Source organism: Boleophthalmus pectinirostris, unplaced genomic scaffold, assembly GCF_026225935.1.
Source record: "Boleophthalmus pectinirostris isolate CB_2022bp ecotype Guang Dong unplaced genomic scaffold, ASM2622593v1 HiC_scaffold_8, whole genome shotgun sequence".
NCBI lineage: Eukaryota > Metazoa > Chordata > Actinopteri > Gobiiformes > Gobiidae > Boleophthalmus > Boleophthalmus pectinirostris.
Window position 1 is genome coordinate 28,138,411 of NW_026571515.1, and position 18,277 is coordinate 28,156,687.

The 18,277-nt window shown below is 38.6% G+C and overlaps 1 protein-coding gene across 3 annotated transcripts in view; it reads right to left on the reverse strand.

Moving 5' to 3' along the window:
* pex14 (peroxisomal biogenesis factor 14) overlaps nucleotides 1-18,277 on the reverse strand; it is a 49,474-nt gene that overhangs the window by 27,919 nt on the left and 3,278 nt on the right. The window lies entirely within an intron of this gene.

The window sequence follows — 18,277 nt, forward strand, 5'->3', positions numbered from 1 at the left end:
TTGAATGCCCTGCCAGTGGTAATTCGCTTTGGGTAATGCATTGCATATACTATGAACCGTTTCAATCCAAAACAATAGCAGTTTAAACTTGTCTGGGGTAACTGCGGTGCACAAGGACCTATAATGTACGGGAAATGTGGAAACTTCAGAAACCAACTAAAGTTTCGCTCATTAAGCCAACAAATATGAAAGCAGGGACAGGTATATGAGGATCTGGCTATTACACATTTCACAGTATTGCAGTAAATATGAATAGACTCCATTGTATAACATGAAATTGAAATTAAAGTTTCTAGGCTGTACATAGTGTATAAATTTATTTTAGCATTGTATTAATAAATAATATAATGAAACATTACATTTAAATGCAAGTAAGAGGCAAGCAACTGGTCTAATACATACTGATGCAAAACTACAAAAAATTGATAAACCTCAGTTATTCTGCTAAGACTAAAGTTTCATATTTTTTGTTAAGGATGGAACTGTTCTTGCAGGAAATGTGTTTAATTAATTCATAGTGTTTTTGTCAGGATCTGGTTAAAGTTTCATTTTGAGGTGTTTATTGTTTTATTGTTTGTAGCAATGTTTTATATTTTATTTTATTTTATTTATTTATTTATTTTTTTCTGATAAATATGCAGTTTTATTTAATGTCCTGGTCTGGCTCCTAGCTTTCACAGATGTGAAAATTATAGACCTGACCAATTAAGTACCATATAAATAATGCATGCAAATTTGGCTTAATTTCTCCAGTAGATGCACATCTTTTCCATTCTCTCTTGAATAATACAGTTACTAAACCTAAACAGAGGCAAATTTGCAGTGGTTTCCCCGGAGACGGCCCCTCCATTTATCCCAACACTAATGTGGTGTTTGAGTGTGACACAGGCGTGACCTTGATGTACATAAGGGTTACAGCAGGGCTATGGCACTTCCCGGATCTCTATATGCTCAGGGCTTATTAAAGTCACTCACCCGGAACCTTCATTGTGACAAGCAGATTAAAGCATTTGCATGGTGGAGACCCAACTCATGTTCAGGGCCAAAAGATACAGTCAAAACACTGTGAAAATATCCTTTTGATAACCAGGCAACATCATCTGCTCTTGGCAAGCTCGCAGGCCTAAGTGCACCGATAGGACTACTTGTGGTAAAAGTAGCAATAATAAACACAATGAAATCTAATAGCGCTATGTTCATTCCAGTAAATAAGAGAATTACCAAGGCGCTAAGTGACCTAATAGAGGAAGAATATGCTGAATGGGCAAACCTTGTTTACGTTCTCTTAAAGTTTCAATTGCAAAGTATTGACTAAATCCGTGTCTGTGTTAATAGGAGGTAAGTATTACATCTTTGGAGGACCACAGCTAGCTCAGCGGACAACTAATGAGCTAAATGTCCATTGGGTTAAAACTGTATTGGGGGATCTTTGGGGAAAAGTGCACTTCTTAGCAGATGACATAGACGCTTTGCACAAGTTCCACCCAGACATCTCAATCAATTATAACCACATTGTGCAGATTTCAGTCCTGTCTTATTATTGACTTGTAGATCATCTTTGTTATGACATGGGTAGCATATGACAAGGCTTTTAAGATCCTAATGCCCCATGGTCTAAACCCATTAACTTCATAAAATGACAAAAAAGTTGTCTGAAACGACTGGATGTTTGGGTTAAGATCAACTATTAGACTGCTTGGTAAATCTCGTAGTAAAGCTCTACTTACTAATGTGCCAGAGTGCTTCATGTTAAAAGCAATAATCTTTACAAACCAGATAACCAATGAGGTATGAGGTAAAGGCCAAAAAGAGGTGAAAACTCAATCATAGGAACAGATAACATTAACCAACACACTTAAAGGGGCTGAAGTTGATGAACGGACAAGATTACAGCAATGTTATTGAGTTTGAATTGGACTAGTCTTAGCGATGCACTTGTCTGAAAATTACAATTGTGATGCCTCGGATTGTGAGAAATGAGCCTGAAATCCAATTAAGTTCGAACCACACGCTTGGACGCCTGTGGGAATTTATATAACCAGTTGTATATTTTTCTCTAACTAGTGATAGCTCTTAACCATTATATACTGGAGCTAGTAAATGTATAGATATGGTACATGTGTAAGATGGTATATGGGGGTAGAACTAGTAAAGAAGCTTTGGAAGAAATCGATACTTACCATGTAGAATCTTTTTTCATTGCATGTTAGTTGTACCTAGTAGTATCTAACACTTTAAACTAATTTAGTGGTAGTGCACTGATAAAACAGGAAGAGGTTAACATGGAGCATAATGTTTACAATTGATCTCCATCCAAGTTCCTGAAAAAAGCCCAATAAAAGTATAACAGAACATAGTACACTCCAAACTTTAGATTTCATTGTACTAAAATTACATTAAAAAAATAACAGAATAATAGTAGTAAATCGATATCCAGATACTAAATTGAAAAAAAAAAAAAAAACCTAAAAAAAGTTTCACTCAATTTTAAGATATATATATATTTATTTATAAATTACTTAATATTAAAATCAGCATTAAGTATCAAGATTTTTTCTTAATATGGAAATACAGTTTGAAACATATCGTGAAACACTACCTTGACCTCGTATACATGTCAAAACGTAACCTCATGTGTATGGTGCCCTTTAACACACAAATGGCATGAGTGCAATGAAGGGTCTAAAAGGAAATCATTAGCAAGTACAGGATTCAGTCTCAGTGTGAATCAATTCATTCCAAATGGCCCCGGCCTGTACATTTGAGCAGAAGTGCCCCTGATATAATAACACACTGATAGACATGGACAAAAATTGCGTTAGCCTGGTCTCAGATTTCCCCCCAAACACGCGGCGGAAGAACCAAAAAGATAAGAGAAAGTGTGAGACGCCGAAAAATGAAGCTCTTTATTAATTTGCTGCTTCCATGGATGATTTGTGATCAGAGACAGGGCACTTAAATGACTTAACCTAATGCTTCACAATGATACCAGAAACCTACCCGAAAGGAATGAACTTTTAATGCAATTATTGTATTTCCTATCGCTGGCTGACTGCTCGATGTGGCTAACATTGCTTTTTAATCTTTTCGGGCGACCAACGTTAAATGCCCTTCTAATTGTGACATCTTTCCCGCCTTAATGTGACCTTTGGAGGAGGAAGTGTGGCCCCACGGGAGAGGCTGGAGGAAATTATTGAACATGAAAGACACCGGGACGTGAGGCGGGGAGCTGGCCATTTAGCACCCGCTTACAAGCTCCGAAGGTGTCTAGAAAGGAAAAATATATACATGTAACTAACACAGCAACATCAAATAACAGTGACTCAGTGTGCATTTTTAATAACATGGGCTAAAAATGCATTACCAAAGGTTTGGGCTCACCTTCTCCTTCAACATTTAGTACATTTTATATACATACAAAAGACATCACATATATAAAGCAAGATATATGGACTGATGTAGCAAAGAAAAAAAAAAGTTTTAGAATATAAGAGAGCATAGTTATTTGAGTTTATTTTTTGTTTTACGATATTCCATGTGTTAATTCATAGTTTTGATGCTTTCAGTAAGAATCAACAATGTAAATAAAGAAGACCGTTGCATGAAAAAGTGTATCCAAACATTTGTCTGGTAGTGTATGTAACCATGTAAACATGGCCCCATCCTTCATCCATAGAACATGATCCAACCAGCTGACCATTGCTGAAGATTTTAAAATGTGAACCTTTTCAGCAAAGTTAAAATGCGCTTTATAAAATTACACAATACACAATAAAAAGTGTCCTTGTTATTTTACCAGCTCTGAGTTTTAATGAAAAACTGTTGAAGGATTTGTACACATGGAAACCCTGAGAATAAAATGAGATTTGCGTGGCATCAAAGTAAAATCTGTGTTCTCAATTTTACTATTAATGGTTTATGATCTTCTTGGAACACATTTGAATATTGTCTAACCAAGATGAAAGCAAAAGGAATAAATTATTTGTTTTAATTGCACATTCATGGCTTGTTTCTTAATAGTTGTAATAGTTTAAGCAGGTTAACCTCTCTGTATAGGCAAATACACTACTATCTGAAAAATTGTTGACCAACCTTGATTTCTCATGACCATGGTTTTTGGTGTTGTGTTTTAATATTTCCTAAAAAAACAACAGTTCATGACCTATATTAGTTTTTCCCTTTCCAGAGTTCGCTAATGTGAACTTAAGGTTAGAGTCAACGTGAATTCAGCGTGTAAAAAGGGCAATGGAAAAGTGCATTGACATGTGCTGTGCAAATGTTTAAAAATAACAGTAGAGCATACAGTATCAGTGAAAGAGACAGAGCCGGGCAGGGCCACCACGCTCACATCAAAAGCACATTATGCAAGTTCAGTGCAGGGGAGGGCGGTTGGACGGAAATCAGGGTTTTTTAAGACCACCATACAGAGCAAACTTTCCACTCTACAGAGTTTCTCCGTCACAGTGCTGTCAAAACACGTGGAAAAGAAGAGCGGGTTCTATTATGGGACTCAATGTAAAGGATTACATAATGAAAAGTAACTTGGAAAGTAAAAGTAACTAAATATATATTTTTCATGATATTGTCTGCATGAGCATTATTAGATACTGTATAAAAAAACTGATGAAATGCAGTTGTGGGCAATATTACAGTCATTTCACTTTTGTCTAATTCTTAATTCTTCTGTCAATATACTGCACTGTACATACACAGTCACAGTAATTTATTGTTCATAAACGTATAATACACTGAAGTTACTTCACTGCCATCTATTTATTCTTGACCATATGCTGCACTGTAAATAAACACAGCCACTTAGTGTACACAATCATTTTGTAGCCTTATACTTGCACACTGTTGTTGTAAAAGTTTTTATTTATTATTTAGCTTGATTTTTATTGCATGTATCTTAAATTCTCTTGCTGTTCTTGAACTTTGCATTGAAACACTGTAACTTCCCCATTGAAAAATAAATAAATGTTTTTCTTTCTTATCTTAAACTTAGTTCAAATATATTGTTTAAACAAATGGCTGCTGGGTTGAAATAATTAGATTTGAATATCTTTATCAGGAAAAAAATATCACCCGTCCCTATCCAAGACGATTTATATTTGATAAATTATATTGATTCCAAGTCAAGCCATCCATAAATTCATAAAAATCTATAAGAAGCCATGCCCTAACGCGGGGATATTCTGAGCTGAATGAGATAAAACAGAGCTTTTATCTGAGAGCTTGTTGCACTGAGCCTGTTTAAAGCACGTTGAAGAATCCGCGCTGAACCTACCTCTGACATTTCTTCATGTGTAACTGTCAGGCGCGGCTGGGGCAGACCAGGCTAAACGAGCGAGACAGATGACTGTTGAGATAAGGACACCCCCAGCGGGGCCCCCGGGGGCCCAGGGGAGTCCTGAGAGCCCATGACTAAAGAGCTGTGCCACAGTCACTGACACCTCACACACTCCAGTGCAGCCCCAACACAGATCCACCACAAATTCATTTTAATTCAGGTAAAAGGCCCAAAGGCTGCAGCCAGAGGCCAGGGTCAGCTCAGATTAACCCATGGCACTTTACTATAGGGTGGGGGGTGACAGGCAGCGAGGGGGGTGGGGGGACAGTGGGGGCTGGAGGGGAAAGAGAGGTAGAGGCGCATGACAGCGCAGCAACAAACTACTTCACCACCACAAAACATTTCAGACCCTTCTCAACTGCAATCCAGTAATGGATACTTCCGCAGCGCCACGATTGGTCAAAATGTTTTCATACAATAATTTAATTCTGAAACACATTTACAAAGCTATGAGTGATCAATTTTAATTAGTTGATTTTTTTTCCATTCGCATAAAATTTAATGTACTGCCATCGATCTCCTTTGTTCTTTAATGCAGTGCCTTCTTCCTGTAATTCAAATCCAGCCTTTTCTTTTACAGTCATTGATGACACTGTGACAGCGCCTGGGTGTGATTCTGAGAGGAGGAAACGCCGCGGTAAAAGGTGCAAGCTGAGCACTCCTGAAGCACTCCAACAACAAAATGTGGTTTCTTCTAATCTTCTAAATCTTATATACATGGAAACAAAACTTTAGAACTGATTATATTCCTGCCATTTAGTTCTTTCATTGAGAAATCATTAGAATAAATACAGCTGATGTATTTTAAAACTCTTAAAGATTTCCCCTTATGTGATTAAAGGAAACAAAGGATTGAGATGAAATGCCACTGGCCACAGTGTCGTCCTTCATATCACAAGACCCAGAGCCTTTCACTTTGGATTAGCTGAATGAGGCCAAATGTGAGCGGCACCAGCAGCTAACAGTGTGGAGCTCTGTCTGAGCGACGCTCCACAGAAGTTACGTTGGTGTCAGAGAAGAGCCTCCGTCATCAGCAACGCAGAGTGACAAGCCTATCCTCTGCTCCTCCAAACTGCTCCTGTGTCTGTCTGCTGTGCACCCACAGCACACACACACACACACACAGTATGTGGCACAGTACACAACTGTGTGAGCCAAATAAAACTCCACCAGTGAGTCCAACGCTGATGAGAGGCTTCCTCCATCGATCCAGTGGTTCCTGTTTGGCTTCACTGTTACAGGACACTCAAAAGACAATGAGGAACATTGTGACATTCTCCTGACATTATAACTGCGTGTCAGGCCTTCTCCAGTCAAAAGGCTGAATGCACTAATTGTGCGTCTTGGATCAACAATTTCATGGTCTTCAAAGAGGGCCAGGAATTGGTGGCATGACCCTCACACAGGGTGAGACCCTCTCTCCTCAACAGCGCTACAGCCACAGTGTAGGGCTGAGCGGAGAAACAGAGAGCAGGAGTGCTGCCAGGAAAGATTAACATCGCCATCTACTGGTCAGAGCATGTATGAGACGAGTGCAGAGGCTGGCAGCTTCCCCTTCAGCCTGTGCTCACTAAACACTGTCACAAACAGTTAAAGACACACGCCAAGACAAAAGGCCACACAGAAGCACCCCTCTGAAATCACTGCCCATGTGAAGGGAAACCTAAGATCTTTAGTTTGTTCAGTTTAGAGAAATATGAGTTCTAATCCTTATCATACTGATGTGACAGAAATATGGTGCTAAATTCCTTTTCTTTCAGTGTTTAGTCTGTCAGGCTCAAGATAAGCATTTAAATGTGTGTTCTGGACAGCATCGAAAACAAGTGCTGTGAACCTGAACCACAGGGAGTTTAAACATGGTGTGGACAGGTCAAATCATCAATTAAAGTTTAACATACAAGTCTAGACCGCACTTAGCCCCAAGCTCTCACAACAACTCACAACAAACATGATCGTTTTCAGCTTACTGCAGCCTGTGTGCGCCAACAAATATTTATTACACTAGTAATTACTAGTACAGCAAAGTTTTAGAATCCAAATATTAACTGCAACTGTACTTAACAAACTTTTACTTAAATCATGCTACTTAAAACACATTTTCTTATGAAAATCATGAAAAAACTTAAAGAAGTATTTATTAGACTCAGAACTAATCAGACAAAAAAAGAATGTGTGACATTTATACACACCACACCCACAATTTCTGAGAAGTAATGACAGAAGTTCAGGTTTTGCAACGTGTTTCCCTGGTTCGGAATGTATAGCATACAATTGTAGAGCATATAGAGATGGGCATTATATTCAAGTTAATTAATTAATTAAGAAATATTGTGACCATCTTTCTGAAGATATGCAAAATTTGAGCTTCAGGCATATTTCATATGTAAAAATGTTGTAATATTTCAGAAAACCATAAAGTGACCTTTGCTTTTTTGTGAGTTGTTGATAATTTTGTTCTTTAGTGTTCTGTCACATAAAGAAACTGGAAGACACTTCTGTTGGATGACCAAAATATTGTCTGAAATAATAAAAACACACTCTCTAGCTCTAGGAAAGAGGCACGCCAAGTAAATCTGTAATAATATTTGTAAGTGTGCATATATTTTTTGTTTTTAATTAGTAATGCATGGTACAAATCTTTGACCAGTCTGAAAGATTTGAAGTGAGCAGTTGAATGTGACACAGTGGTGTTCTTAGAAGGGGCTGAGTTGGCAGTGGGCGAGCAGCAGACATGCACCTGTTCTGACATTTTCTCTCGACCTTGACACAGAAAAACACATGACAATGCCACTATGAGCGTCATCTGAAGAAAGACCCTCCTTAGCATTAAACTGCATATGACAGGTTAGAGATGACACATTTCACTAGCAAATGTAGCTAGTTACCACAATTATAATAGGATCTTGCTTAGTTTTTCCAAGTTTGGCATCTTTTTTGAATTTGATCATTGTACTTCCTGGTCGGACACAGGTAGGAGATATGAATGTCTATGGATATGACGGAAGAATTAATTCCATAACTGTTACCTAGCAACAATACTGTAAACAAGAGCCTCACCTAATTTACACAATAGCAATGACTCAACAGATAAAAAATATATAAGAACACCTTTAATTGTAAGAAAAATGTGTTGCTTGTGTGTAAAGTCTCCGTGCATTTTGGATGGAATTTGGTGTTTTGATGGCACTGATAGAGGGATGCTTTTTTAGAACTCAGTGCTATTTTCTTCTTTCTTCTTATAATGTTTTTATTCATTTATTTATTTTACTTTCAACACAATCTATCAATTGACTGGTGTAAAAATAGTAAAAAAAAATAAATATTTGTCTTAACTCCACCTCATGAATAAAGTAATATTTAGAAAAACATGGAAACCTGTCATATGCACTTTAACCTTTTCTTGCCCTGTCAAAGGAACTGCTTGAATGAAGGAGCTATACGCATGGCATAACACAGGACAGGAAAAGTGCATGGCGTTTATTGACTATAAATAACACTAACCTTGACTTATTCTGGAATACAATTTGACGAGATGAGTTTGTCGGCCATCTTACAATCGAGATTTGTATCCGCTGCTGTAAAAACAAAATGTGTCTGGTTTATTTATTCCGTTGCATTCTCACACTTTGAATTGAAGTTCATGACAGAGCCGCGATGCATCCATCCATCTACTATTTTAATCAAAGAGAAAGCAAAGTAGTGGTGCCAGGAGAGCTGCAAAGCAAAACAAATGCAATCTTCCTCTTAATCACTGCATTAACAACAAGTCGACAGTCTTGCCTGTAGGAGCAGGGAGGGGAGCAGGTCCAGGTGTCGGCCGCGTAATTGTCAGTTGCACCAGTAGCTTCTTGGCGTTTCTTTTTCATGTGTTGGTTTTATTTATTTCTTTACAATGCCAATTTTAGTTTCACTGCTGTTCTGCATTTGTGCCCCAACTTAACAATAGCTTTTAAAAGTCAGATTTCTGCTGAACGTAGCGGACAGAAGGTCTGATATGGTACGTGCCAAGTCAGTCCGTAGTGGAGCAAGGATTTGAAGACGCAAGACGAGGTTGGCGTTGAATAAGAGGCCACAACAACTCATAATATGCTCAACTTATGATAACAGAGAAGTAGTTGATCACTGTGGACGTAGTTGGAGAGGTGAAAAAGATACATTTGTTTAATCTTAACAGTGTTCCTGTTTAATTTCAATCAGAAGCTCTATATGAAATGGGTGACTAGTACAAGTTGATACATACAACTAAGGAAAGAAAGGAAAGCTATCTATATCGGTCAATAATGTCTTAAACCAATATTGCTTTACTTGTTCCACTGTGTTTTCTTTGACGCTATCTCACAGTTACAAAGTCATGCCTGCAGAAACTTAAATCCTCATTCATTTTTTTTTCAGAAAATTACATCATAATTTCACCAGTTCCGTTTAAGTGACCTTGCAAACAAAACCAAATTGAGCATAACAGTCTCAGTGGACACCTTAACAGTTTTGTATACTTGATAGTATCATATCAATATTCCGGGAAAACTCAATCACATCGCTTTCACCTTTTGAACTTTTAAACATTCTTGAAAGAAAATGCAACTGCGATTTGGCAATACACATTTGGGATGAGATAATAGATTTCTAAGCCTCTATGAAGCAGCAAGTAAATGCAATTAATGTATCTTTCAGCCATATCCCATACTGTACAACCCCATGTAAAAACAACACATAACTAAATGCTAAACTTTTAAAACTTCTCTCCATCACTGCTGAATCATGGTTGTAAGATTTCCCTAATTAGCCTGCACTACTATAGTATGAGCGCTCTAACACAGCAGCTTTAAGAAGATTTATCTCACTTTCCTATACACTGTCACTTTCATTTTAGCCAATGAGCGGCCCATTATCTTTTTCCTCAGATTCCTCAGATAAAGACACAATCTCGGGGCGCCACACACAGAGAAACAGCCAAATCCCATTAGCATGCTGCTTTCATTATTTTTAATCAAACCACACAAAAGTGACATGTATTAATTAATATCCATTAGCAGTTTTTGCCCCCTCTCTCTCTCGCAGAAGACGTTATGGGGAAAAGAAGCAATTAACTTAACAAAATAATCAAAAAAATGCTTTGCGAAATCCCTGATAAATGCCATGTGAGGTCCCGTCTAAGTGTAAGAAGTGTAATACATTCTTGCTGTCATATTCCATTAAACTGCTATTACAGTCTTGATAGAACTATTAGTCACTACATTATTAATAACAATAATGAATTTGCATTTTTGGTGTACAAGGCTGCTTTCACGCTATAATTTATGAAGCAGATATGGTGTAACAGTCGCCCATCTCGTCTCTTTTGTGCCTCTTATTGATTGTGAAAAACGTCAAAAATGTGCTCGCTGCCCCTCCCCCCATTGTCCTAATGTATTGGAGTGCGCTGTTTACATTAAAGGAGGAGAATAAAGTGCATTTACATCTGAGGCATAACTTCATAATTTACATTGCAACATTTATTAGAGGTGACAAACGAGCATTTGGTCCACTCTTGCTTTTCCACAATGCAGCACTCATTCAATCCATATAAATTACAGCTGGGCTACGGAGTGCAAGAGCAAATTATTTTATTATATTTATGCATGTATGACTCTATAGGGGGTTACTAAGATAAACAGGGAATTACTTGATTAGGCCAACTGTGGCTAACAAAGAAAGAAATATGACTTTAAAGCGTGGGCCAATCAAGTTTCTGCATCGTTTAAATGTTTTGCCCAAATGCAAATATGAGAAGTACATAGAAGAGCTGTATAAAAGCTGTAAATGTAATACAGTACAGTGGGCTGTAATACGGCCGCGCAGCCACTTTGTATTTTATCCCAGAGAGAGAGCTCTTTAAAGTATTGCCTGAGTCTCTGGGGAGTTTCTTTTAATTTATGTTCAGGAATAAGAAAGCATAGATTAAGTTATGTGAAAGCGGACAGAATAAAGAAGTTTCTATACAATATGTGGCTATGGGCTAAGAGAACAATAACGTTTAATCAGCTTTTATAGAGGTTTAAGAGCTGAAGCACTGAGGCATAAACTAACTTTAGGTGAACAAACCATATTGAATTATGTTGAGTTCAGTTGGTGGAGTCGACATTCTGCAGTTCCTTCCGTTCTTTAGCCATAACTGCTTAACCTCAACATTACTATAAAAAATCCATTTGTATGATTACAATGTTCTCTACAACCAATTTGTTTGCCACAGTAATGTTTTTGTTTTTGTTTCAATAAAACAGCTGAATTCCCCACATGAGTGTTTTCTGTGAGCATTAGATCATTTGTCCTGTTCCCAAAGCAAACTCTTAGCTAGAGCTAATATTATTCAATTAAAAGAAACTTGCCTAAAAGGCAATATTATATTACATAATTAGACAGGGCAGCGTTTTTCAGAAGTGTAGTTACAAATGCGCTGAGGGGATCCCAGCATTTGAACAAATATCTGCCGCTGTAGGGGAGCGTGCAGACAAATTAACAGCTAATAACTTACTGGGAAGCCAGATAAAAAGAAAAAAATGCTCCCCAAAGTGTCAATTACAAATAATTTTTTCCTCTGATTTGCACACTTGTGAAAGCACAAATGCTAAAGGGTCTTCAACAGCCAAACTCTGTGCTGTTCAGTTTGTGGTTTTGCCAGACTGGGCTGATTCAGATAGAACTTTAGTTGGTCTTTCTTCAAGAGCACAGAACAGAGGCAGATAGTGGACATCTGCTATGATAGAGGGTAAGATTCACTAAACCGGAGGACATGTGAAAATGTAAAAGATGCTGACGAATCACAGGTCTCTACCTGAACCACCAGAGTCATTTACTTATTAAAGTCAGGAGGCTTCCTGTCAATCAAGGGCCATCACACTCGCCATTTACGGCGGAAAGCCAGCGTAATTGCTTCTCATACTAATCAACACAACTTGTGTAATTATGCCTTGAAAGTGACATTGGAGGCTGCAGCGATGTGAGCAGTCTTGACAGCGGAGACATCTCCGATTCATCGGGAGATTTCCAGCCTCGCTGCAAAGAGACAAGCCACTCTCAGACCGAGCTCCTCACTCCAGCAGTTTACAGCCATAAACACAAAGAAAAGAGCATAAATCAGGCTCATGTAATTACAAAGGCGAGGCGGCGGAGAGGAAGCAGGGCTCAATGAGGCCACTTTCCCAAGTATATTGAGGCAAAATGACTGCACTGTAATTAAACTGGTGTCATATTTCTGCCATTTCTTAAGTAAACATATTATGACAGTTCACTAAATTGTGGGAGAATAGGAAATTACAGCTGTGTTACCAGGCTGTTTACATTAATATACTCGCTGAGGCGAAAACCCTGCGAATCAAGCTCTAAGTATTCATTAAGTTTATTGAATTCGCCTTAATCACAGACTTTACAGATGTCTCCAAAATGAACTTTCTGAGCAAAGGAACGCAACCCAGACCAAATTCCCATGGTGCATCTGTCCCTGGTGAGGCTGCGGCCTTGAAGGGAGGTCACCCTGAGGTCAAACTATTGTAACAAATCAAGCCCACGGCTTCTGACATAAAACACTGAGCTATGTCAGATATGTGCATTATTGACACACAGACGCCACCTCTGCTGCCCACGGACAATTTAGTGTTTGCATAAACAAACACAAGTGTCAGAGGAAGATTCAGGTCCATCTGAGCAGGGGACAAATCGCTGAATAAAGAAAATGCATAAAACCACTTGGACTCATCTGTTCTCATCATTTTCAGAGAAGTGGGTGGGACCAAAAAATCGGCACGGACATCAAAAAGACTGATAATTCTGGCGTACAATGTGGAGAAGCGCCGTAATGATTTGATCTGCAAACAGACACAAGATGAGAGATTTATGGACCATAAAAAGTTCAAACAGCAAAAAAACCCCAAACCCTCGTAAGTGCACATTCGTGACCTCCATTTGACACTTGTTGACACAAATCCTAAGAATGAAAATAGTCTCTTTTAGCGGAAATGCCACGCGTCACCCTCTGCGCACAGCTCCTAATGCGCCCAACTGTCTGACCTGCACTTAAACCAGACTGCAGCAGCTGTACTCACCAAGAGCCACAGCCACATGGGCAGGACCTGAAGATGTGCTCCGAGCTGCACCATAAATCTGACGTGAAATCATAATCATAAAAGCAATTAGCTGACCCTGCGCAGGCTGCACTCGTCCTTGGACATGACAGTGAGGATTCATACAGAGGACTGGAGCCTGGCATTGGGCACGGACGGAGAAATGTGCAACACAGCAACAATAAAACGGAGGGGCCTTTGCTGTATCATTAAGCACGGAAACAAACAGCGCATGATGCACAATGAATTAAAGCGAGAAACACAACAGAATGCTGCTTTTATGCCTTTCAGAAAGCCAAAGCTCTATAATTAAAACAGACTGTGGGGTGCAGATGTTTCCCATTCACACAATAGGGCAAAGGGTTAGAAAAATGACAAATGTGGCTTCACAATAATTTTATACGACCACATTGTTTGTATTTTATGTTACAATGATTTTCTATTTCCAACTTTCCACAATGCCATGAAGCAACAGGACCAGTGAAAGGGAGGGCTTGATGATAGGGCTCAAATTGAATACAAACGTTTTATTGTTTTTACTTTGACCAAAATACTCCTGTCAAAACTGCAGTGACACTAATGAGATGAAAGCTAGATTTGTGTCATTAAAAATTATGGCAAATCAAAGTTATTTATTCAGAGGACTAGCAGTGGTTAATATTATTCAGTCCAATTCAAAAATAATCATGAGATATTTTGGCAATCCAACAGAAATTTGCCAAAACCTCAATTTTTACACAGAATGTAGTAGTTAACGTATAGTATCAGATGTATGCCTATAACAAAATCAATAGGTCCTATGCAACATTGTAGTTCAGCCTAATCCTGCAAAAGTGCACAAAATTTTAAGAATAAAAATAATCTGATTATGCGTAACATTCATAAAACTGCAGATAATCTGCTAGATTGGCGGACTCTCCAGACGACACAGATTAGATTAGATTAGATTTAGAATAACAAAACCCTAGCAAATAACAAAAAATCTTTGTTTGACAACATCCACTGCTCAGAAGAGTCAAACTTTTCTCCTCCTCTCCCGCTCATACATAAACACATATGAACATGTACCTCGCCATCACTTAGTCGCCGAGCAATTACAGTTGGGCCGAACTAGTGGCTGCCACCTAGTGACCGTCTTCTCCAATAATCATGAAATATCTCCATGGCTCGCGCCCCCTCTCCGGCCATAATTCTCCTTTACTGCAGACAGCTCCAATAAAGGATTACAATTACAATTAAAGTAATGAGCAAAGAGGAAAAAAAGGAAAATCTTGCAGAAGGTTCCCCTGGCTAACTAAATGGTAGCCCAGGTTCTCCACAGAATGGACTTAACATACCAGGCTCATTACATGTGGCTCTTTCTAATTCAGGGCACAATAATTAATTTGGACAATGATGAAACCTAGTGTCCACAAAATTAGAATAATATGTTAAAAGGTGATAGATATTAAATTAACTCAAATATAATTTGGAGAATTTCAAAGACATTTAGTCTTCATTGAGGGTTAGTTGAGGAAATACTCGTACAGACAGTTTTAGACAGTATTATTAAAGCTACATGATCTGCTTTTTCAGAGTACTACCATGTAATTTTTTTTTATATTATTATTATTTTTATTTTATTATATAATGAATTGTTATAAATATATATATATATATATATATATATATATATATATATATACATACATACATACACACACACACACACACACACATACATTTACATATGCACACCAACTTCAGTCTTCTACTTCTTCTAACACTACAATGAGGCAAATATTGTTCAGTTGCAAACTAAAAAGGAGAAGGAGATCATAAACATGTAGTGTTTGACTAGACATTTGGGTGGAATTTTTTATTACAACCAGGTTAACGTTGTCTTCTGCCAAAAAAATAAATGAGATAAAAAATGAAAAGAAGGAAAGAGGAAAATGTGCTAAAACTTAAAAATAAAAGCACAACTAAAATAGCCTTTTACCATCACACATGATCAGCATCTGTGTGAAGTTGCTTGTCACAGATTGAGATCTAACAAAACATAAGCAGCAACACATGGACAGTAGTGGTGGTTCTTTCATGTTGTCCAAAGTCCTGATAACTATATGTTACAACAGTGAGGTTCTCCAGAAAGACCTTTCTCCCACCTCCCTCTGTCCTGTGATGGCTATTGCGCAGTGGCTACGGAAATTTGGAGACTGCTGAGCCAAAACAGATCACTTCAAAGCGGCTTATTTAACGCTTGCTAAATTTTTCATCACAGTAGCCTAATATCCTGGGGAAGGGAGCTTTTGAAGTTGCTGTGTGAGACCGCGGATGTTCGTCTTATTCAGATTTCTCCTCCCATAACCGGCATCCCTGTGTTGCAGCTACAAGCCCAAAACTAAACAGCAATATAATGGGGTCTATAGACAATAAGTATAGTAGTTTAAGAGATTGCTGATTCAACAAGGGCAAAAAAAATGTTTGAAATTGAAACACAAAAATGCTGAGAACACAAAATTTCCTTTACAACTGCTTGGAGCAAGTTGGAGCACTTATAATGTACATTTGTCTCCAGCTTGCTTTTCATTGCCAGTACTAAAATTTTTTTCATGAGTTAAAATGATGTTTGAACAGTAGAGTTATATCAAGATTAGGAATTTAACACCCTACATTTAATAAAAGTTTTTAGGGCTGCAGCTTCTTGGTGAATTAAATGTGGTGTTTACGTGACTAAAAGGGGTGAGGCGCTCTCAGGTATCTCTGATCTGCAACTGACCCAATCTGCACTCAAATAACCACAAGCTAATGTTAGTACATAGAAAAGTACTAATAAACTGCTGATTTATAAGTAGAAAAGCCGAATAAACAGACCAGTTAAAGTTCCAGCTAACTCACTCAATGTCCTCTCCTTTCTGCTGTAAACCAAATCACATAAATCAGATCAAATACTTATAGCAACAACTTTTTTTAAACAAAGATTCGACATTCTTGATTTCATGTGTCTAGATCATAGACTGTATAAAGCAGTGGACTATGACATCACCCATAGCGTTCGGCTCCAGGCAAATGGAGCTCACGGGACTAGCAGTTATAGGAGTAAATTTGGAGCCAAGTTCTATATTAGGAAAAGTAATTTATTTATAAATAAAATAGAAAAAAAACCCACCATGATCATGTGCTCTACATGATCATGGTGTTTCCAGGAGGTGGGCAATTATTTTTGCCATGGAGCACATATGAATCAGAAAATATTGTGGAGGGCCAGGGCAAAATGCTTAACTCAATTTTGCATAATATTAATTATATTTCCTTATAAAAAAAGCAGTAAATAACATTGTTTTAACAAGCTGGTAAGACTGGTAAGAGGATGTGTTAGGACTAAGCAATGAAAAAGTGAGGTTGCCTTACAAAAATTTTCTAAAATAAAAGCAATGCAGCTTTAGTGCATGCATGAGGTAAAATGATAAAATATGTTTATTTTGTAATGCCAAAGTAGCTTGAACGGGCCGGTCAGAGTCAACTGAAGGGGCTTATGTGGCCCGGGAGCTGTACAATGCCCAGGGCTGATGTAGAGTGTGTTAATATGAAAGATTTTAAGACCAAAATGACGAAACTCGCTGCAGCAGTTATAGAGAGAGGAGTTGATGGAGCGGTAATCGGCCCAGTGCTCACTTCCTATTTGGAATAAGGCTAGTGGGTTAGCTACTGTATGTCCATACACTCTATGGTGTGAATTCATGGCATCACCAAGAGTGTCATGTTGAGTCTATACACTTATCAGTCAAATATGAGCCAAATAAAAAAAAAAATGCAATCAGAGGAAAATGGATGGATGGTTGAATTATTTGTACTTACTTAAAAACTGAAAATAGAACATTGTAAATCCAACTAAATTTTGAGATATTTCCATTATTTCCAGATGGTAATTAGCTGACTATATGTTGTTTATGTTTCTTACAGGTGGCAGTGGATATAAGACAATGGGGTTAGGCTGGAAAATGGCCACAGAGGAAAAAAACTGGTGGCAGGAGTGGCAAGCAGCAGAATACCATGGCAGTGATAAGTGAAGGAGGGAGGGGCTTGGTTTTAGACACTGATGCAAGCATGAGTGAGTGATCCCAAAGAGCAACGCTGGAGGCCCGAGCACCGCCTGGCACCGACTGGTCACACTCTGCCACACTGCAGGTCCGGCGCCCCCCTCTGGCCTATGGTGGCTTTTTGGCCCCAGAGCCGTGCCCCGCTCCACTGAAGGGGGTAATGGGGGGAGTGCCAAGCCAAGGCGTGCTGATGTGGGCGAGGTGAGTCACAACCTGTTAACGTGACTGCTGTCCCCGGCCTGACACCGACGCACACACGAACCCACCAGCCCCATCCAAGGCCCAACCCTGCCAGCGCTCCCTCTTCTCTCATCCAGATCAAATTCTTTCAGACACAAATTTCAATTATTCACCTCATCCAAATAATGCCATGTGACAAGAATTATCCCTACTGTAATAATCCACTTAACTGGGAAAGAGCAGCTCATCAAAAAGAGAGGCAGAAAAGGGGCAGGAAGTAAGGCTGGTGGTGCTGGGGGGAGGTGGAGAGAGAGGGGAGGGGGGGACTTGTCAACCACTCTCGAATCAGGACCCTCGTAACAAGAATTTCTTCCCTTTTTGAGGAGGCAGTCTTGAAGCGCAGTGGGATGATGAAATTGAAGTAAATTGAAAGAAAGCCTGAGAGAATGCTCCCACAATCAATAACCCCAGGATTAAATTAGCCTTGGCATGAAGGGATGATGGGGGGAGGATGAAGAGTGAATGGTGCTGAATGACATTGAGACATGTAGGCTCGACAATACAGCACT